The sequence below is a fragment of the Atractosteus spatula genome, chromosome 10, assembly GCF_055471065.1.
Source record: "Atractosteus spatula isolate fAtrSpa1 chromosome 10, fAtrSpa1.hap1, whole genome shotgun sequence".
Lineage (NCBI taxonomy): Eukaryota > Metazoa > Chordata > Actinopteri > Semionotiformes > Lepisosteidae > Atractosteus > Atractosteus spatula.
In genome coordinates, this window is record NC_142715.1 from 6,104,826 (window position 1) to 6,120,238 (window position 15,413).

The window sequence follows — 15,413 nt, forward strand, 5'->3', positions numbered from 1 at the left end:
CGGCAGAATAGGGGCGTCCGCTTTTACTACTTGCGCGAATGAAGGCAAAAAAAAGCCAATCGATGTGAACGAACGGCGCTTTACAGAGGAGTACTGCCTGAATGGATCGTTGATGAACGACAGAGGCCACTCCGACCTCTTCTCGGTTTTCTTCAATGACTTACTAAGGATCTTCTTCACATTCGCCCATGCAGGGGAAGCCAGTTACACCAAAGCAAACGCAGGAAAGTGCATTTCAAGCAGAGACCAGGAGGGACTTGTTTACACCGAGAGTGGTCGGAGAATGGAACAATGCGCCCAGCCCTGTTGCTGGAGCCGATTCTTGATGAGATTTTCGGCTCACTAAGAGGCCCCCGCTGGATGCTAATCTTTCTGTTGTTCTCGCAAGTGCTGCGGTGCTTTTGAGCCGACAGAGCTCGTCCTGGTCTGTCGGCACAGCCCAATTGCAAATGATCAGCTCTGCGTACAGAAGGAACGTGCGTTTGGTACAAGAATGCAGGAAAGCACCAGAAATACATTGGGAACAAATGACCGGTCGCTCAAGACCTCTGTGAAGCACGTGAGCGTGCGAAAAGAGGCTGTTTCCACCCGGTCTCAAACGGGGGACCTTTCGCGTGTTAGGTGAACGTGATAACCGCTGCACTATGGAAACCTGCAGGGGCTGCTGCTGGTGTCTCACTTCCGTTTCGGGCTGAGAAAGGGAAGCGTCACTTTAGGCAGGGGACGCTGGAGAGAGGAACAAAGGGCGCGATGAAACAAAATGCTGAAACCCGGGATCTCCTCCCTACTTTGCAGTGAGCACTATTTTTTTCATTTTCTTCCCTTGTATTTTCCTTGCTATTTTACTGTCCCTTTCCCCCCATGCAGAGATGGAAAACATGCCGAAACCCTGTTTCACCCTGTGTTTGTGCAACGTCAGTCTGTGCATGGAAAATAAATCATGCAGCTGCAGTGGCGCAATCAGTCAGTGTGTGGTGCTTATACAGCAGCGCCCAGCGGAGTTATGCTGAGGTTGTGAGTTTGAGCTTTACCTGGAGCAGTGTAGCCTGTGTCTTTAGCTACTGAAAGCAACTCTTGAGTTTAGGTGCTCTTAGGTATTTGCTGGAGATCAAGTCTAAATTAACATGAATGAAACAAGTAAAGGTTTACTCTGTGCCAAACCCAAAGGCGGCTCCACTGCCCGAAACGTTGTTCAGCATGTAATAAACCTTTACTCATTCCTTTGCAGCCCATGCATGCTGACATAGCTACTTACTTAAATTACCATCAGCTGTGGACCCTCAGCTGGCCTGTACACAGGTAGATGAGAGATATCTTCTTAGAGGAGAGGAGCACGATGGAGTACCGAAAACTTGAAAAAGCTCTCGCAGTTAGATTCTGTGTTTTTGTTGTTCCCCAGATATGTTTTTAATGTTCTTTTTCATTTTGTTTTGCAGTGAGCACTATTTTTTCATTTTCTTCCCTTGTATTTTCCTTGCTATTTTACTGTCCCTTCCCCCCCAGGCGGAGACGGAAAACATGCCGAAACCCTGTTTCACCCTGTGTTTGTGCAACGTCAGCCTGCGCTGGTCTTTAGCTACTGAAAGCAACCAGTTTAGATGCTGCTATGTATAGGTCGTCTTTAACACCTTATGTAGTGGGATTGTAGTCTGTTAGGTATTTGCTGGAGATCCGGTCTAAATTAACATAAAAGGAACAGGTAAAGGGTTTATTCCACGTCACACCCAAAGAAGGGTCCATGTGTTTTCTTCTCTTTTCAGCATGGAATAAACCTATACTTTTTCCTTTACAGCCCACGCATGCTGACGCAGGTCACTACTTAAATTCCCATCAGCTGTGGACCCCCTGCTGATCTGTACACAGATAGATGAGAGATATCTTCTTAGACGAGAGGTCTACTGGGACAAAGGGAGCACGATGGGGTACCAAAGACTTTTCTGTGTTTTTGTTGTTCCCCAGATTTGTTTTTAATGTTCTTTTTGTTGGGAAGTTGTTCTGTTAAGTAATTTTTTTACATTTTATTTTCTGTAGTAGTTAGACTACTACAGTGATTTACCTAGGTTCCCGGAAGGCTTCTCGCATTGTGGTTGTTGTGTTTTCGGGTTACAAGTATTTTTTTTCTATTGATAGGACCCCACGCATTACTGTGGGACTAGTTAACTTAAGTTCTTACATTGTACCTGAAATTACCACATAAACTACTACTCTGTTTTTCTTTTTTTTAATAAAGGTACAAATGATGTTTTTATTCTTGCAGCTGATTGGCAATGACAGTACAACGGGTCATTGCAACGAACGTGGCTGCTGGAATTTGTCAGCAGCTCCGTACTAAACCTGTTCTCAATTGCAACAAACCTAAAATAACATCTGCTGCCCATTAGGTGTTACTGATGTAGGAGACTAACTTAAACCACCTCTTCACAGGGTTTAAGTAGCTCAGTAGAGGAACAGTCGATCACATTTGAACTTTGTGACTATATTATTTCCACTACATTCAGAACAAATGTAGTGGAAATAATATAGTCACAAAGTAACGAACATACAGTATGCACCACTTGCTATAATATTTAGCTAAAATTGTTTTCTAGACACCACAACTATTCACAATGAATTTGATCAATACATGTCTTTATTAATAAAAGTGTAATTTATTAATAATTAAGATTAATGTATATCTTTATTAGTAGCTGTATTACCGGTAATGCATGTACAGTCCTTAATATGGGATAGTGAACTTTCAGGTATCCTGGGGAGGTAAGAAAACTGAAATGAAGAAAATACATATTTAAAGGGGGTGTAAGTCTTAAATGTGTTCTGTTACATCTGGGTGTTAACTGAATAGATTGTATTACTTATTGTGATTTGACACATGTCTTTCTCAGGAGACAGCAGAAAAATTGGGGAATTTGCAGGTACAGAAAATAACTTGAACTGAACAGGCAAATGTAAGGTTATGTTAAAGAAAAAAAAACTTTGTCACCTTTTTCAACATGATTATTTAAGACAGTTTATCGGAACCGTATCTCTCCTCGATTCTGTGGCTGTGGTCCAACAGTAACGGTGGTGAAACAAGCAGAATGTGCGGAAAGAATTGGAGACGTAACGGGAGACTCATCCAGTCGATAGAAGGGTTGTGTACGCTGAGAAGTGTAGTTTAAAAACTTTACGAGCCAGGGAAGAATCAAACCTACAATCTTCTGATCCGAAGTCAGACGCGTTATCTATTGCACCACTGGCTCTGATACCCTAAAGCCACCACTGTGAGCTTTGTGCTGCTATTAGTAATACTGTAACACTCCGGTGTTCACAACAGCCCCCCACCACCAGGGACTCAAGCCCAGGCCTCCTGCATCACTCAACAGGGACCTAGCCTGTTGAGCTAAAGAGCAATCTCTTTTCAGTCCTGCGGCTGTGGCCCTGCTATTACAGGGAAGGGCAGTGACATCACCGCTCTGGTAAACCGTCTCTTACACACTCAATGGTGGCCGTATGCGTTACACTCTCCCCCACTTAACTCACCAACCTCAGCAAAGGGCTATCCCATCCCACTGCTGACACCAATGTAACGCTCCAGGGTTCACATGGGCATCCCAGCCACTGCCACATCAGGTCAGTCCCCCACCCTCGGGGACTCAAACCCAGGCCTCTGGCATCACTCAACAGGGACCCAGCCTGTTGAACTAAAGGGAGACCGTCCTTAAGCTCAAGCGGCTGGGTCCCTGTTGAGCTATGGTGGCGGTCGCAGGTTTGAGTCCCCGACGGTGGGGGGCTGACTTAAGTCGCAATGGCAAGGGTTCCTGCCTGAACCCCCAACCATTACAATACTATACATCGCTCCGGTCCAAATTTTCTCAATTAGATTCACGTGTTTTCTACTTGTATTTAGCTACTAGGTCTTTCATTTCGTGTTCATTTTTCACACGAAAGATAATCACAGATAAGATGTCGCGTTTAAAAAGAAATCCAGAGTGGCGGTAGAAAACAAAGCCTTATACACGCGATGCAAGTGCTCTACCACTGAACTAAACTGACAGGCACTTTTGCCTGCGGCTCTTTAATTGAGTTAGGAAGAGTGAAGCGTCTACACAGTGTACAATTTAAAGGTTGAAGCAAGACAATCTGATGCGAGGAGAATTCACAAAACGAGCCTCTGCTTTATCGTTTACTGAGCTTTCAATGAACGTCTACGTGAAAGACAAATTCACTATTTTCACTTTTTGTTTAAAGAACACTTTTATCACATTGTGCACTCCCAATGGTGTTTAACGGTGCTCTTTTCTACACTCCTGATTTGAGGATCCCCAGCTAAAATATTTTTTAAATACAACAAAATTCTGATATATTGAATAGTATTTATGCTTACATTTATATTCACTCGTGCCAAAAGCTTGTGTTCTCTGCATATATCAGGATGTGGAAAGAGGCCCAATCACATCTGGAGTAGATAGTATTTAGGTCAAAGATAATTCGAAGTGCGTCTCTGGGTGTGTTTGAATTACCGACGTGTTTGACTGAAGGACAAGCTCACGGTGCCATAAAAATTGACACACGTCATCTTTTCTTCTACATTCACAGGTTTTACGCTAAAGACAAAAAAAAATTGTTGTTGTTTTCTTGCTAGCTGGCACTAATTATTCTGCACTGACAGGGAAGATTAGTATTTTATCTATCGCAATATGTGTGGAATTTGTTTTTAAAAAGGTTGTTCCAGAAATGAACACTTCCATTAAAGTTAAGGCAGACACCTGTTGCTGTCCACAACGACCAACTCTGCATAGCAAGAGAGGAAGAAAAGCACTGCGGTGATTTGAACCCAGAAGCTTATTTACTAGACATGCACAGTAACCAGCTAAGCCACAGCACCAATGGAACACTCTCCTTTTACAGCCTCTTAGACACACCGCTCTGAGATACCTGCGTTCTGTGTGCACTGAGCCTGCTCGCTGAGCAAGTGTTGAGAAATGGCTTTTATCTGGTAATTTCAAGTCCAAGGAGCTCAATATGCTTTTTATGTTTGACATCTTCAAGGAAAATGGTGAAATCGCAGGTGGAAGAGGAAAATGATCCTTGAGTAGAGGAAAGACGACCATCTTGAGCGCTAACTCATGTCAGGAGGCTAACTTCTGGGATGAGGTGGTGGAGTCGTAAGGTGATGGACTACTAATCCATTGTGCTCTGCACATGTGGATGTGAATCCCATCCTTGTGAAGTTCAGCAGTTGACAAATGTGCCTTTTTAAACTGGGTGTGCTTTCGTTTCGTCTTTCGCTTCTGTACTACAGCAGTAATATTTCTAGATGTGCATGAACATGGTATAGTAGGCTGACGGCAGGAACACGTGGCCCACAAGCAGTGACAGTATCAGAGGTGTCTGCAGTGTGTTGGTTTGTGAGCACTAATAAAATAACTTGCCGTGGAAGCACGTGTGCCTGCATTAATATAGCTCCATTGAGCAGAAAAAGCAACACAAACACCTTCTTAAAGTCAACAGGAAGTTTCCGTAGCTGAAAACACAGCCATTGTGCTCCAGGTGAAGCTTGTGTCGCAGGATGTGATACATTGAAGCAGTCACAGGCTGGGATTGATTGGGTTATGTTGATTTGTGTTACAGGGTGTGGGTCTTTGAGGCAGTAACAGGCTGTGATTGATTAGGTTATGTTGATTTCCAGGATGGTGTCAATGTTGCCTCTCACTCAAGGGGGTGACTGCAGTTGTCCCAATTAATACAGGAACAGTCGGTAACAATAGTCACACCCAAGTCGTTCAGGGATCAATTAGGTATCGAGACTTGGAGGTGTGAGGAGTCGCTGAGCCAGTTTTAGCCAGACCAAGGGGTGAACTGATAAGGTTCCATGACACCTAGCTCAGCACTCCCACACCCCTCAAACAACACAAGCTTCCTCCTGGAAAAATACTGGGCAAACCCGATTCTGACAGGGACAGTGGAAACCCCCCTGAAAGGGATTGGCTAAGGAGAGGGATAAAAAGACCTGAGACAGAACAGAGGGGGCTCCCGATTCCCATTGGACCCTGGAGACGACACAGGTAGCAGAAGGGAAGCTGCAGAGTGCGAGACCAGGGAGGAACTGTGCAGAGACTTCTAATACCTAGAGGCTAGGAACTACTGGTTCAGTATCTGACGACAACGGGAGTCATTGGCATTGGAACAGAGGTACTGTACAGAGACTTTTAACACCTGAAGGTAAGAAACAAGGAAACTGGCACAGTTAGCCGATTCAAACTGAGAGGAATGTAATACATTCGCAGAAGATTTCTATTGTTACCTGAACAGAGACTGGGGAAATAGGACTGGGCGATACCCCTCTCCTCCAAGTGGGCCATCAGAGACTACAGGTACTAAGTAGAGACGATCGAGTGACCTCTCTTCAGTATTTTACAGGAAAGACTGCTGCCCCTCTGTATTCATTATGACCCTGGGGAGGACCTTTTGCTGCTGTGAATTCTGTTTTCATTGTGTTTTTGGGTGATAGTGAATGTGAATGTAGTTGGAAAATAAAAAGGGCACTTATACAATACAAATGCTTGTCGCTGGTCTGTGTGTGGATTGGTGATTCTGGGAGATAAACAGAACCTGTGGTAATGTAGAGGGGCCCTAGCACCCCGTTTGTATTGCTAGGTGGCATAGTCGTACAGGAGGCAGGAACATTCCTCGCCCATAGGGTTCACCTTACTGTGACACCTTCTTCGTCTATGTTTTTTGAGTGTACTGCAAATGATCTTAGTATCGAAGTGCCGTCCCACATAACCGATCCGAACAATCTGCTTTACAGAGGAGCACTGCCGGAGCTTATCGTTGGCAAACTGAAGACCAGGCCGACCTCTTCTGTGACTCTTGAACACTGAATCTCAAGGTTGTGAATTCAAGCTCCACGCTGGCGGAAAATTCCATAGGTAATGATCACATTTTCTTGCATGCTAATCAAAAGAAATATTAAGAAACTTTTCCCGATACCAGTTTTTTACAAAAGTAAAGGCACACGGCACATGTGTGCCACATCACGTCCGAGTTTAGTGACAACTACCTCAGAGATTGTAAGCTGGGTAGTTTCAGATCAGATCACTTTTTTTATCAAAGGTTCAAGCAAACCCGAATACTTTTGCAAGAGACATTTCAGAATCCCAGTCAAATCCAGTACGATTGCTGGATCCTTCGAATTCGACTGAACTATAGCACAGATCTGCAGTCCACCATTAGAATACTGTGGGTGTGTTGTATAAGCCATACCACCCAAAATAGTTCTAAAACAGGAGATGCATCCTCGTTTAGGAACGTGGTAGAAAGTGAAATGGTCTGGGAAGAGTCCTACGTTTGAACAGTTCAAAATAGACATAAAGGGGTATTTACGGACTCTTTCGAAATGTAAGAACAAGCTGTGCGGACCTTATCTTTATTTACCTTGTGTAATCGTTTTTCATAAAGTGTAATTGTATTATAGCATGTGCCCCTGACGATTTTCTTGATACGTTATATGTGCTCTTGTTTGTATTGTATGTAGTTTTGTTGTTCAAATAAAAAGTAAAAGACACAACTTTCCGGATGCGGCTGCTGTCAAAATAAAAAGACATCAAGGGTGCTGTACGCAGAGGTCTGAAATCTGCTCCACAGAAGATCTTTATCCAGAGGTGTTAATGAAGTCGAGATATCGCCATGAGAGGGGAAGCATCTCAGAAAAAGCAGGTGCAGTCGGTTCCACGGTCATAACGCCACTAAGTCGGGCGACAAGAGCAAAACCCACCAGGCTTCCTCCAGGCAAGTAATGAGACAAAGAGAGAGGGCACAGCGGGTAGCGTTGCCGAGCGGTCTAAGGTGCTAGACTAAGGCTCCAGTCTCTGAGTGGGTGTGGGTTCGAATCCCACCGCTGCCAGGTGCTTCTGTCGAGACCCCCTTTCAGCTGACTTCAGACGAAAGGGAGGGAGCTGCTTTTTGGCAGTCTCTCGAGAAACTAAGCAAAGTGTTTAAAGATACTTTCTCAGCTTGACATCAAGGCACAAACCAAAAACCTTCTTGCGTCCTCTCAACCCAAATGCGTTTTGCCACTTTTTGCGTTATGCAGGGAACGACGTCTGCCGAGATCACTTTTGTGTCAATGCAAATCGTAGTGTGCCCTCCGCTTTAATGTTGGTTGTACTGGCGTGCTACTTCTGTCTGTGAAACTTGAATGTTCTGCTTCTTCACACCGAATCGTTGGCGGGGGTTGAACTTGTTAAATCTTTGCGCATAGTGCTCCTTGGAAGTACTTTGTCCAAGTTCAAAAGCGATCGTGGGATTTACTTCATGCTTTCAAAAAGCATGCCTCGCACGACAGATTTAAATGGGGAATGGAGTCTGCTTCTTGCTGTTTTTCCTGTGGTTGCAGTTCCAAAGTTGATCGTGCTTTCACATTCTGTTAACAGTATTCACTGGCTGAGCTTTATCAGTTGGTTCGTAAAGGAATCTCTGCTTCGGTTCCAGAAAAGTAATGGCGGTGAAGTTAATTTTTTATCCTCTTTAAAAGAATAAGGACGGGCTGGGGCGAGCTCCATTTACCACTCTTTCAGCTAACCGCCGAACTCGTGAACTGATTACACTGCAGAGCCACAGGCGCTTCGCTTTTCTCCATTTTCTGGGTTAGGGTGAAAAAAAAACTTTGCTGGTATTAGGTGGCCTGCTGGGAGTACCTCTTCTTCACTGATAAGCAAGATTTGTGTTCCATCTTTCGCAATCTGTATAGATTTCTTTCAAAACAAGTTGTTCCAGAAAGGAAACGAACAGTTGCATTCACCTGAATTAAAAAGCATGGGATTTGCCCGTAAGGATAAATTCTGTACAGTAAGACAGGAAGAAAGGCACCGTTGGGAATCGGACCCAGGATCTCCTGTTTACTAGACAGGCGCTTTAGCCAACTAAGCCACGGTGCTGGCAAAGTGCTGTCCTTTGACAGCCACTTGGACATGTCTCAACTGCTCTGAGACATCTGCGTTCGGTGTGCACCGATCCTGCTCACCTTACAAGTTGCTCATTTACATGCGATAGCTCCACCACTAAGAGAAAGGATGAGAAATGGCTTTTATCTGGCACTTTTCATGTCAGAGGATCTCAATCTGCTTTCAGTGTACAAGAGGATGTCCAACTCATGTAGCTAAAGACATAGACGACAGTGCTCCACTGAAATCTTGATCTCACAACCCTTGGCATGACTCCGCTGTGTTTTGCTTTAGATAAAGGGGGAAAAGACTTCTTTCATCACACGTTTTGCACTGTTTACGGTGTTTGCAGTGCTCTTTCTTAAATGAAAACCAGGAATCGGCACCATATGAGGTGAGACTAGATAATATTGGAACAAGTAGCCTCGCCATTCCATGCGTGATGTGAGCAAAGTGTAATTCCTGTCTTTATAGTGTGCTTGTTAGAGACTTAGCTGGCACCCAGAGCGATTTAAATCCGGGAGACAGCAGCCCAAGACAAGAGAGCTTCTTTCGTCTATGTTTTTTGCATGAAGGGGGGAAACCATGCGTGTGCTGCAAACGATCTTAGTATCGAAGTACCATCTGTCGAGGAAATTTAACTGTCAAGGAAGCCACAAGAGAGAGCTCTCACCTGAGTAAGGTCTTTATTTCAATATTGCAATATTGGGAGCCCTGTTGCCACTTTGCAAAGTGCAACCAGAGACTCAATTTGTTACAAGCAGTACAGGGTTTTTATAAGACGTTGCGCTGTAAAAAAGCTCAGCGCTTTGTCCCTTCTAAAACTTCCCCTTTCCCTAAGACAAAACAGATATACATTATAAAGCGAGAGAAGAAGCACTAGATTTGTTATTCAAAGCTTATCAGTTACTTTCGGCTAATTCTATCGACCTAGACAGCATATATTGTTTTGGTACATTGTCTTCTAAAGTAACCTAAACAGTGTACTTTGTTGACGCACTGTTTTCTAAAATTCTGCACGTACTGTAGCACAGCAATTACATCCTTGAAATATATTTTCTAAAAGCACCAATATATTTTTTGCAAAGCTCTCTACATTTTAAGAATCAATTTACTTATTAGATTTCCACTTCAGTTCCCTCCTTTTTATTCTTGAAAATGATTAAAAGTTAGACTCTTCATATGGACTCCCAGGAGGCTCCCATACTTCAGATTCTTGCATTCTTATCAGAACATACTGATGCGCAAACATATTCATTACCATATTTCGAAGCATTGGAATAATACAAGTCGTACAGCAACACAAAAACAGGAAGACAAGTATCACAGCTACTATAATCGGTGTTAGTAACTTAAAGAAAAACATTTCCCCTGGCCCAAACAGTGATTCTAACCAAGAGAGAAAAGCCGGTGTATCTTTAATGCCTCTTTCTTTGTCCACCTTGTCTCTCAGTTCTTTCAAATGCTGAATAGCGAGCGTAAGATTTCCGTAATCATCGTCATTTGCTGGAATAAATGTACAACAGGAGTCTCCTATTAAAGCACAGACTCCTCCAGATGCTGCATTTTGAAGGTCCAGCACGAACCTGTTCTGAAGTGCCATTAATCTAACTCCCCTTAATTCTTGTTTGATAGCATCTAAGCCTTCTAACGTGATGTTAATAAACAAGTACATTTCATAGCGAGTAATTTGTAACCAGCGGGCATTAGCTACTGCCTGAATACTCAGTCCTGAGGAAAAAATCAGTTCAGCTGCAGTAAATAGTCTATTGTTCTCTGGTATTTTAGAAATATCTGACCCATATCTGTCATCCCAACTGAGAGCGAGTTTAACCCTCGACTCCCTCTGAAGGGGCTTCATTGAATTTAACAAATAAGAGTTTACTGGGACAATGAGAATGGAGTGGTGTAACGTGACTAGAACACACACTCCTCTCCACTGGGGAGGAAAGCTATCATAAACTTTTGCACCACATTGCCAATACCAATCCATCAAAACCATAGTTCCGTCAGATAAAGTATGGTTAGTAACTGTGGCGTTACAGCCTCCTGTTTTTCCTAATGAGGGGCCACGACCTTTATTTTCATAGAAATAAGAGTGATTAACCCTTGAAGGCAGGTAAACTGCTACTTTAACAGGAGAATCAGTCCAGGTAATGTGATTCTTTAGGTAATCCCACAAAGGAGGACATTCTGCTTTTTTACTGGTAACATTGAAGTGAATAGCAAAATGCACTGCTGGATCACTGGGAGAAACGAAGCCTAATGCTACTGTAGTAGACTTATTTATCTTCAGGCCGGTTGCATATGGATGCCCCTTTGAGTAGGTCAAATATGTTATGGTGAAGGTGGGAAAAGATCTAGGGTCTGGCTTTGGAAATCCTGCCACTAGACTTATGCATTCAGAAATGTGACAACCAACTGGTCGGGGAAAAAGTCGCATGGGTGAGGCTGTAGAATGAGGCATTAAAGCACATACATAACAAGATGCATTAAATTTCTTCAACTTTACAGTATGATTTATAAATTTGTACCACAAATTGCTCATATCCCCCTCATTATTAGTTTAATTCAGTCAGTTTGTATACAAAGAGGCTTCGCGTTTAGATTCTTCATCTTTCTGGGTGGTGACAGGCTTCCACATAAAAAGGAAAAAGGCTGTGCACATCAGTCCCAAGCAGGTGATCCCCATCTGTCCTTGTGGAGACATCACTCCTGCGCTTTGCTCAGTTCGTTTGTGACCTTTTTACAGTGGGAAGCATGAATCCAGGGCACCCTTTCCGTGACCTTCACAGCAGTGGCAATGGTCAGCAACACCTGGTACAGCCCCTTCCACCTGAGTGAACACCATTTCTGTCACGCGGGGGCTGACTGCGGAGGATCCAATGCAGTGCCCTTGGTAGGGTTGGCACTAGGCATAGGCATTGTTGGAGTAAACAGGCAGGGGTCTGAGTCTGGGAAGCCATAGTAGAGTCGTGGCACTGAATCGGCAGGCGAAGGCGTAGTCGAGGAAACAGGCTGGGGTCGGAGTCCGGGAAGGCGGAGAAGAGGCGTCGGTGTGGAATCGGAAGGCAGAGGCGTAAACGAAGAGACAGGCTGGGGTCAGGATCCGAGAGAGCATAAAACAGGCTAAGGTACTAAATCAAGCGGCAAAAGCGGTAGTCTGAAACGCAGGGTCTAGGTCCAGGAGAGAAGTCGTCGTAAGGCAAAGGCGTAGTTTGTAGGGTAGCTCCGGGAGAGAATCTCAATCATGAGCAATGACCGGGGGATAGATGAGGGTTTAAGTAGAGGACTGATTGACGCGTGCACGTTTGGTACGGGGAGAGGTCGTGGGAATGCGGAAGCGCTTGCCTGTGTGAGGGAGATTTGTGACAGTACCCCCCCCTTCAGGGGCAGCTCCGGACGCTGTAGATAGAGGAGCACGGGAGTGAAGAAAGTCCAAGATAAGGGTCTTATCCAGGATGTCCCGTGCTGAGACCCAGGTTCTTTCCTCAGGACCATAACCGAGCCAGTCGACCAAAAACTGTCTCGAACCCCTATGCCAACGACATTTGAGGAGCTTATTGACCGTACAGGTGGTGGATCCGGCGATGGAACGAGGTGGAGGCAGAAGAGGTTGTAGTCTGGAGAGGGGTGACCTGAGGTAAGGTTTGAGAAGGGAGACATGAAAGGTGGGGTGAATGCGAAGAGTGGGGGGGAGAGCCAAGCAGTAAGTGACAGGGGTGATCTGAGAAATGACCCGGAAGGGACCAATAAATCGTGGGCCCAACTTGCGGGAGGGTTGATGGAGAGAGATGTTGCGGGTGGAGAGCCAGACAAATTGCCTTCTGCGAAGTCGAGGAAAAGGGCGTTTGTGCCGATCCAAAAAAGATTTATAGTGGTGAGAGGCCTTTAGGAGGGCACGGCGGGCAGTCTTCCAGAGTTTCCTTAAGGCAGAGATATATATTTGAACAGAGGTCCGAGTCTGAAGGGGGTTTCTGGAGGAGCAAAGTTTGATAACCCAGGGAGCATAGAAAGGGAGACATGCCAGTAGCTGATGAGTATAAAGCATTGTGAGGATACTCAGCCCACGGGAGTAGGGAGGTCCAGTCGTCCTGAGTGGCTGAGATGTAAGCCTGCAGGTAAGTAAGAAGGTCCTGGTTAAGCCTTTCGGTCTGGCCGTTGGATTCTGGATGATAGCCAGAGGTAAGAGAAACGTTGGAGCCCAAAGCAGAACAGAAGGCCTTCCAGAAGTGGGAGATAAACTGTGGACCCCGATCAGAGATGATGTCCTCCGGGATCCCGTGGAGTCGAAAAACGTGCTGTACAAAGAGATTGGCCATTTGTTGAGCGGAGGGCAAGGAGGAGGGAATGAAATGAGCAGCCTTGGAAATCCTGTCGACGACGACCATAATCACCGTGTTGCCAAGACTCCTGGGAAGATCCGTGAGGAAATCCACAGCAATATGGGACCAAGGCCGCGTGGGTACTGGAAGAGGTTGGAGTAAGCCAGCCTTCCGGTGACAGGGTGTCTTGATCCGAGCGCAGGTGGGACAGGCTTTCACGTAATCTGAAACATCAGTCCGTAAGGAGGGCCACCAAAAGTCCTCAGAGAGAAGTTCCAAAGTCCGGCGGGCGCCAGGATGACCCGCAAAACAAGAGTCATGAGCCCACTGGAGAACCTTGGAACGGACCCGATCAGTCACAAACAGCTTATCCAAAGGGCATGAGAGAGGTACAGGCTGGTCCTTGAGGGCATTTCGGACGATGTGCTCGATGTTGGGACGGATCGCCGCAATTATCTGATGAGGGGGTATGATGGGTTCCGGAGGGAGTTCGAGCTCCGGAGGATCAAAGAGACGGGAGAGGGCATCCGCCTTGATATTCTTAGAGCCGGGGGTGTACGTGATGAAAAAGGCAAAACGTGCAAAAAATAAGGACCATCTGGCCTGGCGAGAATTGAGGCGCTGAGCAGACTGGAGATAGGAGAGGTTCTTATGGTCCGTGAGAATGGTGAACGGATGTTGGGCTCCCCTCCAGCCAGTGCCTCCATTCTTCCAAGGCGAGCTTGATGGCCAAGAGCTCTCTGTCTCCCACAGCATAGTTTACCTCGGCAGGGGAGAGACACCTGGAAAAGAAGGCACAGGGATGGAGAGATGAGATGTCCCCAGAGTGCTGCGACAGGACTGCTCCAACAACATGCGCCGATGCGTCGACCTCCAGAACGAAGGGCAGCGAGGGATCAGGGTGACGAAGGAGGGGAGCTGAAGTGAAGAGGTGTTTCATGCGTAGAAAGGCATGATCAGCCTCATCGGTCCACTTGCCCAGAGTCGGACCCTTACGAGTGAAGACAGAAATGGGAGCGGCAACAGAGCTGAAATCACGAATGAAACGACGATAGAAGTTGGAGAATCCAAGAAAGCACTGAACCTGCTTCAAGTTCCGGGGGGTTGGCCAGTCCCTAATGGCCGCCGTCTTGGAGGGGTCCATCTCGATGCCCAGGAGAGAGATGACATAACCTAGAAATTGGACAGTGGAAACATGAAAAGAACACTTTTCCAGTTTAGCATAGAGACTGTTCTTAATAAGACGGGTGAGGACCTCCCTGACGTGAATAACATGCTCCTGAAGGCTACTGGAAAAAATTAATATATCATCCTGATAGACGAGCGCATACTGGTGAATGATGTCCCTGAAGATGTTGTTCATAAAATTCTGAAAGACGGCCGGAGCGTTGGCAAGACCGAAAGGCATGACACAATATTCATAATGGCCATGAGTGGTGATAAAAGCCGTCCTCCATTCTTCCCCCTCTCGAATGCGGATAAGGTTGTAAGCACCCCGCAGGTCGAGTTTGAAAAAATCATTGCGCCACGAAGAGACTCCAGAGCAGCAAGAATGAGAGGCAGAGGATAACGATTCTTAACAATAATGTCTTTCAGACCGCGGTAATCAACACACGGCCCCAAAGAACCGTCCTTCTTGGTAATAAAAAAAAACTGGCGCAAGCAGGAGATGAGGACGGGCGGATGAAACCAGACTGCAGGGCGTCCTGAATGTAGGTATCCAGTGCCTTGGTTTCCTGCACGGAGAGGGGGTAAACACGTCCTCTAGGTGGTAAGGCTCCTGGAACCAGATCAATAGCGCAATCGTAAGGGCGATGAGGAGGAAGCGAAAGAGCTCTTCGTTTGCTAAAAGCAACGTGAAGATCGGCATACTCGGGGGGAATAAGTGGGGAGGTGACGTGAGAGATCTGAAGAACATGAGGTTTCGTGGGGAGCTGACAGCAGTGGGTTAGGCAGTGATCACTCCAGGTAGTGAGTTCCTTGTCGGGCCAGGAAATACGGGGATTGTGTAACTGTAGCCAAGGGAAACCGAGAATAAGTGGGAGAGAAGGAGAACGGAGGAGGAGAAGCTGAATACGTTTCAGGTGGGTGGCACCAATGCGCAGGGAGAGAGGAATGGTCTGCCACTGCACCAATCCTGGAGAGAGCGAGGAGCCATCGATGG